Genomic DNA, 13,297 nt, shown 5'->3' on the forward strand with positions numbered 1-13,297 from the left:
ATTAAATATTCATAGAAAAACACAGCAATCAACAAATCAGTTAACAAGGTGAAAAAATAGAGACACATGAAAATGATTCAGTACTGCAGAATAAAAAAAGCTAAAACAAATAATAAACATATATACAGATCTACAAAGATGGCAACAATTAACTAATAGTATAAATTAGTTGATGACTATCAATGAGTAAACATATATATGTATAAAAAAATAATTACCAAATTATAAGTCTTTGTATACAGCCAAAATAAACACAATATATATATATATATATATATATATATATATATATATATATATATATATATATATATATACAGTGGTGTGAAAAAATATTTGCCCCCTCCCTGATTTCTTATTCTTTTGCATGTTTGTCACACAAAATGTTTCTGATCATCAAACACATTTAATCATTAGTCAAATATAACACAAGTAAACACAAAATGCAGTTTGTAAATGGTGGTTTTTATTATTTAGGGAGAAAAAAAAATCCAAACCTACATGGCCCTGTGTGAAAAAGTAATTGCCCCCTGAACCTAATAACTGGTTGGGCCACCCTTAGCAGCAATAATTGCAATCAAGCGTTTGCGATAACTTGCAATGAGTCTTTTACAGTGCTCTGGAGGAATTTTGGCCCACTCATCTTTACAAAATTGTTGTAATTCAGCTTTATTTGAGGGTTTTCTAGCATGAACCGCCTTTTTAAGGTCATGCCATAGCATCTCAATTGGATTCAGGTCAGGACTTTGACTAGGCCACTCCAAAGTCTTCATTTTGTTTTTCTTCAGCCATTCAGAGGTGGATTTGCTGGTGTGTTTTGGGTCATTGTCCTGTTGCAGCACCCAAGATCGCTTCAGCTTGAGTTGACGAACAGATGGCCGGACATTCTCCTTCAGGATTTTTTGGTAGACAGTAGAATTCATGGTTCCATCTATCACAGCAAGCCTTCCAGGTCCTGAAGTAGCAAAACAACCCCAGACCATCACACTACCACCACCATATTTTACTGTTGGTATGATGTTCTTTTTCTGAAATGCTGTGTTCCTTTTACGCCAGATGTAACGGGACATTTGCCTTCCAAAAAGTTCAACTTTTGACTCATCAGTCCACAAGGTATTTTCCCAAAAGTCTTGGCAATCATTGAGATGTTTCTTAGCAAAATTGAGACGAGCCCTAATGTTCTTTTTGCTTCACAGTGGTTTGCGTCTTGGAAATCTGCCATGCAGGCCGTTTTTGCCCAGTCTCTTTCTTATGGTGGAGTCGTGAACACTGACCTTAATTGAGGCAAGTGAGGCCTGCAGTTCTTTAGACGTTGTCCTGGGGTCTTTTGTGACCTCTCGGATGAGTCGTCTCTGCGCTCTTGGGGTAATTTTGGTCGGCCGGCCACTCCTGGGAAGGTTCACCACTGTTCCATGTTTTTGCCATTTGTGGATAATGGCTCTCACTGTGGTTCGCTGGAGTCCCAAAGCTTTAGAAATGGCTTTATAACCTTTACCAGACTGATAGATCTCAATTACTTCTGTTCTCATTTGTTCCTGAATTTCTTTGGATCTTGGCATGATGTCTAGCTTTTGAGGTGCTTTTGGTCTACTTCTCTGTGTCAGGCAGCTCCTATTTAAGTGATTTCTTGACTGAAACAGGTGTGGCAGTAATCAGGCCTGGGGGTGGCTACGGAAATTGAACTCAGGTGTGATACACCACAGTTAGGTTATTTTTTAACAAGGGGGCAATTACTTTTTCACACAGGGCCATGTAGGTTTGGATTTTTTTTCTCCCTAAATAATAAACACCATCATTTAAAAACTGCATTTTGTGTTTACTTGTGTTATATTTGACTAATGGTTAAATGTGTTTGATGATCAGAAACATTTTGTGTGACAAACATGCAAAAGAATAAGAAATCAGGAAGGGGGCAAATAGTTTTTCACACCACTGTATATCACAAAATATCATATATATATATATATATATCACAAAATAATACCCAAAAATATAACTTGATTTTTTTTGGATTTTGGAGTTTGATTATTTTGACATGCATATATTTTTTGTATATTTCTTTCTTTTGAGTGTGTTTGAGATGGTTTACTCATTGATAGATATAATTTAATAGTGTATATCATTAGTTCATTGTTGCCATCTTTCTAGATCTATGTATATATGTTTATATTTATTAATTTTTTTGCATTCTGGAGAATTTACTCATTTTTATGTGTATTTTCTCACAATATTAACGGCTGAATATGTCATTGTTTATTCTTTTAAATATATTACTGTGCTTTATACCTCCTGCGTATATCCTTCTTTACTAACAGTTAGCTGTTACTATAAACAGGCTTATTTTTGTTGTGACGGCTTTTTGGACTGATTATTATTTATGATGACAGAAAATGAGAAGGAAGAATTCACACCGTTAAACGTTTACAGAGATGATGAATAAAAGATCGCCTATGTGAACATTCAACAAAAATAAAACGCAAAACTTTTTGTACCCTCACAAAATTATGACCATGAACTTTCTGGTCCGCTCTCTCACTTAGAGGTTCGAAGGGGTCCGGCGCCTGTTCTACCAATAGGGGGCACCAGGCAGGAATTAAAGTTGGACGGGCCGTCATTTCAACGCAAGGCACATTCAGACCATACCGGGTGGGCAACTCCGTTAACCTGGGATGTGCAAGGAATGAGAGAAAGTTTACGCAAACAACTGAGACTCCACAGTCTGAATGTTAACGATACAAAAGCGCAAACTGATGAGCTCGCTGACGACTGACTCTGTGTGTTTCCTTTAATTCACATTTACAACTTTTTATTACTGCTTACCAGAGTACAATATTTTGGTGGCTGACTTTATCTCTGTTGTTAATAGGTTTTCGTGGGTTCTTGTCTATATATTTAACAAACGCCAGCCCATCCGTTTTGCAAACCCGCTTAGCTCGAGCAGGTCACGGAGAAGCTGAAGCCTATCCCAGCATGCATTAGGAGCCAAGGCGGGAACAGGACAGAGCGCTAGCAGATCGCGAATCTGGTGAGCATGTTTAGTATTTAGCTGGGAAAAATAAGCAGGAAAGTGATTTTCTTTTTCAATTATTTATCATACACAGGTCCGACTTTACCGCCTAAATAGAATTGTTTCTTACAATCGCTTCCTAGCAGATGAGGATACTCCTTATGTGCTAGTTTGTGTATCTCTTAATACTTAACTTTGTATCGATCCTATCATTTCTGAACAGGCTTTAATTGATGAAAAGCACTGCGCACAGCTTTTTCGATATTTAAAATACTTTGATAAGGGATGCAGTAAAATCTGTGCCATTTGAATCACCGTGTTTTTCTTTAATTAAATTGCAATTTTACAGTAAAGCGGATACTTGCATCCTCCTGTATTGCACAACTACGTCCGCTTATCAGCGCAGATCGTGCATTTCAAAGCGGGGATGAAGGAAAGACGCCAATCCGCCAACGCAGCGATAAGAGGTGTCAGTCCGCCTCTCTCTTTAGGAACTCGTTAGAGATGCGCATTTGCAAAACCTGCCTGCGATAGCATTTCATTTTCGATGAAACATGTGTGGACGTTGAAAACAGCCTTACGTATGTATAAAAAAGTCGCGGTATTTTGCCTCATATTAATTTGTATCAGAATGCGCTCCCCACAGAACAAATAATCAAGACAGGTCAGACCCCGAAAGTGCAGTTACAACAATGGGGAATACACAAAAAACCCGAGTCAATATTAATATGTCGTTTTCAGTCCACGCTGATTGTATCTTCAACCACTGTCTCGAGGTAGAAACACTGAACCATCAAACCCTAACACTGCGCCAGTGTGCTCTGGTGTCCCGTCCAGGACTGGTACTTTATCCTCCGTGATGACGTAAGCGATTAAACGTGCTAAACGTGTCGCAATGATTACACCATTAGGCATGGGGCCGGACTAGGAAGCTTATTCAGGCCGGGAATCCCAAGTCTAACCTCGGCCACACAATATACATCAGTTTTCTTGTGCAGGCAAAGACTCAAAAAACCAACAAACATCATCTTGGAATTTTTTATGAATGAAGAGACAGTAGATTCAGCTTTTACACATACGTTTCACTCTTAAATAATAGTCTCAAGACAACTTCTGATAAAGTGTGGGACAACACTTCATAAATGTAAACACTTCATAAATTTACAAACCATGTAATTCTGTAATATTTATATAAAAAAAAAACAAAAAGCACTGAACAACAAAAAGTAGTTGTCAGTGGAAGTCACAACAACAACAACAACAACATTTAATTATATAGCACATTTTCATACAAATAATGTAGCCCAAAGTGCTTTACATAATGAAGAAAGAGAAAAAAAAATACAAAATAAGGATTAAAAAAAGTAATTGTCAGTGGAAGTCACAGTGCATAGATTATGTTTGCAATTTCAACTTTGAGTCTGGAATCTACACAGCCGCTGTCAGTGTCTGGATGGTAATGCTGACTTCCACAAAGTTTGAAGTGTTTGTCAAAAAAGACCACTTTAAATTTCTTCAATGGACAAAAGACTCAAAAAATGTCTCAGTGCCACAGAATTCTGTCAAGCATTTTTTTTAAAGAATGAACTTCGTGTAACCTGTTAGTCACTCTCTCATCATAGCGCTAAGGTTTAACTGTCAGAGCGCGAGAGACGCGCTTTAAAAATATTAAAATAAAGTAAAAACAAGACAAGTTCATTAACAAACTTATCATGAAATAAAGAACAACAAGTACATTTAAAAACACAAATCATTCCACTCACATACGTGTTTCATTAATAATAAAAAAAAAAACATTTCCTATTCAGTATAGGAAAAAAACGTTAAAAATGTGACCATACGCTACACTTCATTAAAATTTGAAACAAAAATAAAACAAAAGAAACACACAGTAACAAAGCCAATACATCCATCCATTTTCCAACCCGCTGAATCCGAACACAGGGTCACGGGGATCTGCTGGAGCCAATTCCAGCCAACACAGGGCACAAGGCAGGAACCAATCCCGGGCAGGGTGCCAACCCACCGCAGGACACACACAAACACACTCACACACCAAGGCCAATTTAGAATCGCCAATCCACCTAACCTGCATGTCTTTGGACTGTGGGAGGAAACCGGAGCGCCCGGAGGAAACCCACGCAGACACGTGCAAACTCCACGCAGGGAGGACCCGGGAAGCGAACCCAGGTCCCCCAACTGCGAGGCAGCAGCGCTACCCACTGCGCCGCCCTAAAGCCAATACAACTTTTAAACAATCTTCGTGTATAACTTCGGTCACAAAAGCACCAGACGTATGCACCTCTCATCACAAGCGCTCCTGTTTAACTGTCAGAGCGCGAGATGTACGTGAAAGCAAAACTTGTCTTGAACAAAAACAAGAAACCATCCAACCAGAAACCAGAAAAGAAACCCTCCAGCGTTAAATCGAAAGGACTGGTGCCCACTACAGAGCAATAACGCCTGCTCGTTTTCAAGTATAATAACATTATATAATTTCATCATTAGTTTATTTCACTGGTTGCTCTGAATGCCAGGCCAGGCCCGGCCACTCGGAAAGCTCCCACTGATTGTAAACGTCGGTTTGGCTCTGCCATTAGGTGGCAAATCCAAACGGACCTTACACTTAACATGTTTGTTTCAATGCCAATAAACATCTGGCGTCGAGATTATTATTGCACATTTCCTGAAGACTTGATCCAATGTGATGTACACTTTCAGGATACCGTGCATTTGTTTATATTCATTATTTACGAATAGCCAGAGGCAAACTAAACTACTTGTTTGGGATTCAACAGTGAGCCAGAGGCGGAGATTGAAAGCACAGCTGTGGTGTTTAAGGTCCAATGCAAGAGACAGGCCACGCCAGATAAAAAATGACAATAACAGTAGAATAAAGAATTAACATATATTCTGTAGCACTAGCCGCAAAGTGGTAGTGCCTTTGATATTTAATCGATCATTATTTTGTATAGTGTGTTTCATATCAATTTATCAATCCTTATTTAATATAGTAATTCTTATATCTAGCTACATTATCTACTATATAGTGCCATTCACATCTGTCATTATTTAGAAGAGTGCCTTTCATATGTATCTATTTTTATATAGTGCTTTTCATATTATTACTTAGCTGATGTCTTTATGCACTTATTACAATTAGATACAATTAGCTTTATTTTTTTCCTTGGTGAAGTGACTTGCTGATGGTCGCACAGTGTCAGTAGTGGAATTTGAAGTCCAAAGCTTTAACCACTACCTCGTATTGCCTGCATGCGTATTTATTTATCTACTTATATAATGTCTTTCATATCTGTGTCCTTTAATCTTATATTGATTTTCAAATGTATCGGCTATATAGTGTCTTTCACATCTGTTTATCAGTATTTTGTATAGCATCGTTATTATCTAGCCTTACTTAACATAGTGCCTTGCATATGTATTTCATTTATTGATTTTCATACCTATATAATGCCCTTCATGTCTACAGTATCTGTCAATCACTATTTTACAGTGCCTTTCATATCTATCTGTCTGCCCTGATTTTATGCAGTGATTGTCAAATCTACCTACAGTATTTGTTATATAGTGTTTTTTATTTATCTAATATTATGTATAGAGCCATTCATATCTATCTATCTATCTATCTATCTATCTATCTATCATTATTTTATATACTGCCTTTTATAACTATCTGTCTTTTAATAATGTCTTTCATGTTTATCTGTCAATCATTATTTTGATAGACACAATAAATACAAGATTTTTTTTTGTCCACATAGAAGCCTTTACAAACCCCAGAATCCAATTTCATATGCAAAGAACCCTTCTCAGAGTGAAATGATCTGCCTGTCTATCGCGGTATTTTAAAATGTATGCTGTATGCTTGCCTCGCACGTTAAACCTGTTCCTATTTTTCCAAGTGAATATTAAAGCTAAAATCTTTTTTTTAATGCATTAAGCAGTTCTGGACGGGACGCTGGTACATCGCAGGGAACATTCTCATAGTCTGCACATCAGGTCTATCAACGGTTTCTGCCCTAATCGTATAATTGTGTTTCTTGACCTTATTTATGCTAAAACATTAAGTGTCAATTCACAATGAGCAGGCTGCGACTGAAACTGAACCGCTTTGTCATTACGCGACACGGAGAGCAACGTGACCAGGTTTATTGCGAGTGTGGGGGCTGCCGCAGGAACCCTCACAAAGGAGAGCTGTAGGAATGTGTTATGCATAAAATACTCGGCTAGAACTGTTAAGAATGAATTGGAGCATTTCCGATACGGGCCTCTCTTTTCAGCAAGGACTTCCAGTTTTCTTCAAGGCTATTTTAAATGCGAATTGCGGAGACATTTCAAGGAAGAGAGTCGTGATTTAATTAAGTCATCGGCAGCCACCAAACAGCGAGGCAAAATAAATCAACAAAACCCCGAGGAGGACCAGCGACAAGAGCTGTTTGATGTCTGAGAAAAGGGTGTCTAGCAGACCCTTCTTAATCATCGGGTTTAAAGAATTTGTTAAATCTGCACACGTCGAGCATCAGAGATAAGAGGTCAGAGTGCGGTCTCCACAGACAAGATTAATTAAGGACGATAAACTTTTATTGAGAGCTGCGCCAGGCTGTCTTCTGTTCGTGTGCATCGAGAATGGCAGCTGTCTTCCATCAATGCAGCTTTTAGATCTTACTATTAATATTCCGGACAAAATGCATGCATATTGCAACAGACGATACGATAATTTGTTGCCCTTTATTCTTATTATTCCAGTTTCGCTTTCACCACATGGCTGATTGACTGATCATAGCATCGCAACTCTTGAGGTGGATGTAATTAAGACAAACTTAGTTTACTGGACCATTCTCCGCACGAAAGTTTCTTCTTATATCACAATGTTCTTTACGGTTCCTAAATTCTGAGATAAGATGCCACCCCCAGTGATGATTCCAGCAAAACTGTGGTCAGGCGAACTCAGAAAGCGCCTATAAAGTCAGATAACTGCATGCTCGACGAGCGCGTGGCAGGGACACATCAGGATAAATTCGGACTCTTCTTGGGTTATGGAGATTAGGTATACTTTCTAAATGACTGGCTGTTTCCGCGGTGGGTATTCATTTTAAACCACATAGTGAAGATCAAGAACACCGGGCGTTGCATCCCTTATAATAAGAGTCTAAAGATCTAGGGGAAAAAATATATTTTTAAATATTTTCATATTGCGCATGGCATTGTAAACGTATTAACATATGCCGTTCAAAAACATTAACACATTGAATAACAATTTTAGCAATTTGAGGAAAAGACGTGAATTTACAAAACTAGTCTGTCACATTAAACCACTGACTGTACACATTACACTCAGAAATAAAGTTGCCAAAGTGGTTCTTTAGGGCGATGCCATAGCGGAACCATTTTTGGTTCCCAAAAGAGCCACCCACACGAAGGTTCCAGAAAGAGCCTTAAATTATTTCGATTGGTAACAGGCTCTATAAACAGCCATGAATAGACGATGACAGATTTACGAAGTACCGATGGGTTCATGATGTCCTGCTGCATACAAAAACAAAGGCTAAGTTCAGACGTTCTTCATCTGTCAGTATCCTGCGGTTGCCTATACAATACATTAAAGATTTTTATTTTGTCCACATATTAGGATCCTTTACAAACTCCAGGATCCAATTTAATATGCAAAAAAGCCTTGTCAGAGTGAAATGAATCTTTGTCAATAAAAGATTCTATAAGAAAACACACAACCCAGTAAAGTGCCATTAAAGAACCAGAGTGTAAAGGCACAGCCACCAGTCAGTTTAACAAGGTTTTGTTTGATTGTCTGTGATATCTTTTAATATTTTTTTCTATAATATTTAATGACATATAAACCACATGTATCTTAATAAACAACCTAGCATAGTCGTGAATCCATCTGATGGACAAGGAAGGCTTGTGCCTGCATAATGGTTCTTTAATGGCACTTTACTGAGTTGTGACATTACTTGTAACATCTGCCTGATAAAGAACCATTTCATTGTAACATGTGGACATTTTCATTATAGTAGGCTACCAAGCATGATACTAGCACATCAAGAAAACCTTAACCTGATTCTGTTTTATTGAATGCAGTAAGAACCCCTTTTAAAATCATGAGGCCATTAGTAATTCATAAATCTCTTTTCATCTATTCATGGTTGTTTATGGAACCTGCTACTGATCTAAAGAAAGAACAGCAAAACTACCAGAGTTTAACACACTTTTACAATGTCAAATGAATTCTTAAAAGTGTGGAAGAACTGACCCATACATATGGTGTTAATTTAACACTCGTGCATGATTTTTCTTCCAGTTCTTTCCAAAAATGGTTCCCCTGTGGCATTACTCTGAAGAACCACTTTGGCACCATTGCACTGGGAACAAGGCAGGAAACAGCTATGGACACAGAACCAGTCCTTCACAGAGCCCACCACACACACACACACACACTCACCAACCAATGTGAAACCGACAGTTCACCCAATCAGCACGTCTCCGGGAATGTGTCATCGTCACACAGAGAGAATGTGCAAAAATACACAGACAAAGGCTATAAGTTAGGTTTTGGACTCAGTTTAATGGTTCTGTGAGGCCTACCCACTGCACCATGTGAAAGAAAGAAAGAAAGAAAGAATCAAGGAAATATATATACTCATATATACAGTATATATATATATATATATATATATATATATATATATATATATATATATATATATATACACTGTATAGTGTGTGATTCTTCCAATCATTTTAAAAGTCACAGGAGAGAGATACCTGCGGCTTCTTAAAAGCAGTGATTCATTTAGTTTGACAAACGGCCAGAAAAAAGTTGACAACACTTGCAACAGAGGTTATAAAATGGAATTGTGAATATTGTACTAAAGGGCTAAATCTGAATGAGTTCTTAAATACTACTACTACTAATGATAAGAATAATAATAATAACAATAATAATAATAATAATAATAAGGGGCGGCACGGTGGCGCAGTGGGTAGCGCTGCTGCCTCGCAGTTGGGAGATCTGGGGACCTGGGTTCACTTCCCGGGTCCTCCCTGCGTGGAGTTTGCATGTTCTCCCCGTGTCTGCGTGGGTTTCCTCCGGGCGCTCCGGTTTCCTCCCACAGTCCAAAGACATGCAGGTTAGGTGGATTGGCGATTCTAAAATTGGCCCTAGTGTGTGCTTGGTGTGTGGGTGTGTTTGTGTGTGTCCTGCGGTGGGTTGGCACCCTGCCCAGGATTGGTTCCCTGCCTTGTGCCCTGTGTTGGCTGGGATTGGCTCCAGCAGACCCCCGTGACCCTGTGTTCGGATTCAGCGGGTTGGAAAATGGATGGATGGATAATAATAATAATAATAATAATAATAGGGCGGCACGGTGGCGCAGTGGGTAGCGCTGCTGCCTCGTAGTTGGGAGATCTGGGGACCTGGGTTCGCTTCCCGGGTCCTCCCTGCGTGGAGTTTGCATGTTCTCCCCGTGTCTGCGTGGGTTTCCACCGGCGCTCCGGTTTCCTCCCACAGTCCAAAGACATGCAGGTTAGGTGGATTGGCGATTCTAAATTGGCCCTGGTGTGTGGGTGTGTTTGTGTGTGTCCTGCGGTGGGTTGGCACCCTGCCCAGGATTGGTTCCCTGCCTTGTGCCCTGTGTTTGCTGGGATTGGCTCCAGCAGACCCCCGTGACCCTGTGTTTGGATTCAGCGGGTTGGAAAATGGATGGATAATAATAATGGGCTGGCGTTCTGTCCTGGGATTGTTCCTGCCTTACCGCAGGATTCACGTTATTTTAAACGACTTTTAAAGGTTGTGTATGTGTTAGGTCCTGCCACTGTTTTAGAAACAGTACTACGAGTTTCCAAAAACTGCAACTTTCACATTTCTTTCAAGATAATCAGTGAAGAGGACACTATGACCTCGCCTGATTGGAAGCATCCAAGATAGCGGCAGTGTTGCACTTTTATTAGTCATTAAAGTAAGCAGCCAGCCTTTGTGCTCGCAGGATGATTCGCGCCTCATAACAGCTGACAGGGCTATTTCTTCACCTTCTCTATTTTCAGGTTGCCCTAAACATGCGCAGAGGCATTGAAACAGTAAAATAAATTATTTTTCCTCCCGATCTACTTAACCTTCATGTGTTAGAAGAGAAACGTGTTCTGAGGTCTGCAGTTTCCGAAAATTGTCACCGATCTGTTCGGAATTCGTTCATGTTAGCCGTAACCTAACACGATTTTTTTTTATTGAGCAGTAATTGACCATAACCTTTTATATGTAAAGGTGCCAGAGAACTTCAGAGCGATGCCTCGGGGGGTGGGGGTCTGGTGCATGGTTGGGGTGCATTTTGGTTCCCAAAGGACTATGCACAAGAAAGATCTTATTTAGCATTGTACCATGCACCATAAACAAGCACGAACAGATGATAACTATAATTTTTAAAACACCTTTCAGATCTTAAAAGCGCTCTTGCTGCTTACAATAACATGATATAATTTCAGGTTTTCTTGATCTGTTAGTCTATACTATACATTAAAGATTTCTGTTTTGTCCACCAACTTAGGAATCCTAAAAGAACAATCGAATTTGATGTGTAGAATGAAATGGATCTTTGTCAAGCAATGGTTCTGAGGAACCACACAACTCGGTAAAGAGCCATTTGTGAAATGTGTAGGTTGAGCGTGCGTCTCTATGCAGACAATGAAGCCACGTGACCCTTACGCTGCCAAACGGCATATTAAGATAAAAAACCTAAATGCTAATTTGCCAATTCTACGAGGAACTGCACAGCCCCGAACTTTTCATTTAAGAGTACAGGTAGAACCCAAACCTATATGCAGTCAGTGAGGACACTGAAGTTTTATGCTTCAATACAGCTTACTTATTTTTAAAAGACGGTTTAAATCTGGACATTTGCTTTGTCAGCTTTGTATCTGTTTGTCTCTTTTATCCCATCGACCAGGGTTGGTTCCAACCTCGCGCCTCAGCTGCTGGGACAGTCTGTAGTTCGTCACCACCCTAATGGTCTTGGCGGGTCCAAATATTGAACGGATATATGGAAGTATAGCTGTAAAACACTTTTAAGATTAATAGAAAATCAAAGGTCATATAAAATGGAAAGTCCATTAGCAAATACGGCACTCCTTAAACTCTGAGGATTAGGTTTCTTGGTAGCCAGCTGCTGCCACTCAGCTCCAGTCTCCTGGGTTTAAAGCCTGGGGACCCTCGTGTCGTCGAAACACGTGAATTTAGTTTAACTGGTGACTATCAATCTTAAAAATATCTGTACTAAAATGACAGTTTACTGGGTTGTCTGGTTCGTGAACCATTTCATTCTAGGAAGGATTCTCTTCTTATGAAATTAAGTGCACTATAACACAAGAACACAAAGTGGGCACTATTTTGTGTCCAGGATTAAAATGTAACAGTCCCGTACAATGCCCCATTCCCATTTGGACTATGAAAAGGTTTCCGATATTTGGACAAAACAGAAATCTTTACTGTGTAGTGGGCCAACTAGTAAGATGCTGTCAGATCAAGAAAACCTGAAGTTAGCCTGTGTTACTGTATTCAGGGGGAGTCCTTTAAAAACCAGGAGGCCATATTTTACAAATGTGCTATCCATAGTTATTCATGGAACCTGTTACGTGTCTGTGTCAATAAAGGATCTTTATTAAATCTTCAAGTGGATCGTTCTTTTGGTTCCTCTATTCTACCGTTCTAAAGCGCTCTTGAAGCGCCTTGAGCATGGGAAAGGCGCTATATACATAAAATGTATTATTATTATTATTATTATTATTATTATAGAGCCACTCTCTCCTTTATTTTTAAGAGTGTAGATTGAGCCTGTATGAGCCTCCCGTCGAATGGCTTATTTGCCAACCCACAATCCTGAGGTCGATATGAGAATTAAGGTGAGGGTCTGACAGCCCCTCATTAACCCCAGAGACCATCGGGTCAGCCAAAGTGTTATTTAAAAAGAGTTCTATACTCAAGTAACCATGTGATTATTTTTTATATTTGAGCTATGTGAAGATTTTTCTAATTACAAAAAGGAAGTGGTTTTAACAATATTGTTCAACTTAAGCCACCTTATGAAGTTAGTGTAAAACGGAAAGGAAAATAAAATATGCAGACGACAAAAGGTAAAGATTATTTCCTCGCTGAGAAAATCAAAAGGAGCGGAAGTACACGTTTTAAGATGTACAGATAGACCAGGTTATTTGTCAAGGCGCTATACAAGTTAACAAATGTCTCTAATCTTCGATGTATTTAGTTTA

The 13,297-nt window shown here is 39.2% G+C and overlaps 1 long non-coding RNA gene across 1 annotated transcript in view; it reads left to right on the forward strand.

Moving 5' to 3' along the window:
• LOC127525901 (uncharacterized) overlaps nt 1-13,297 on the forward strand; it is a 508,475-nt gene that overhangs the window by 21,411 nt on the left and 473,767 nt on the right. The window lies entirely within an intron of this gene.

This window comes from Erpetoichthys calabaricus, chromosome 1, assembly GCF_900747795.2.
Source record: "Erpetoichthys calabaricus chromosome 1, fErpCal1.3, whole genome shotgun sequence".
Lineage (NCBI taxonomy): Eukaryota > Metazoa > Chordata > Cladistia > Polypteriformes > Polypteridae > Erpetoichthys > Erpetoichthys calabaricus.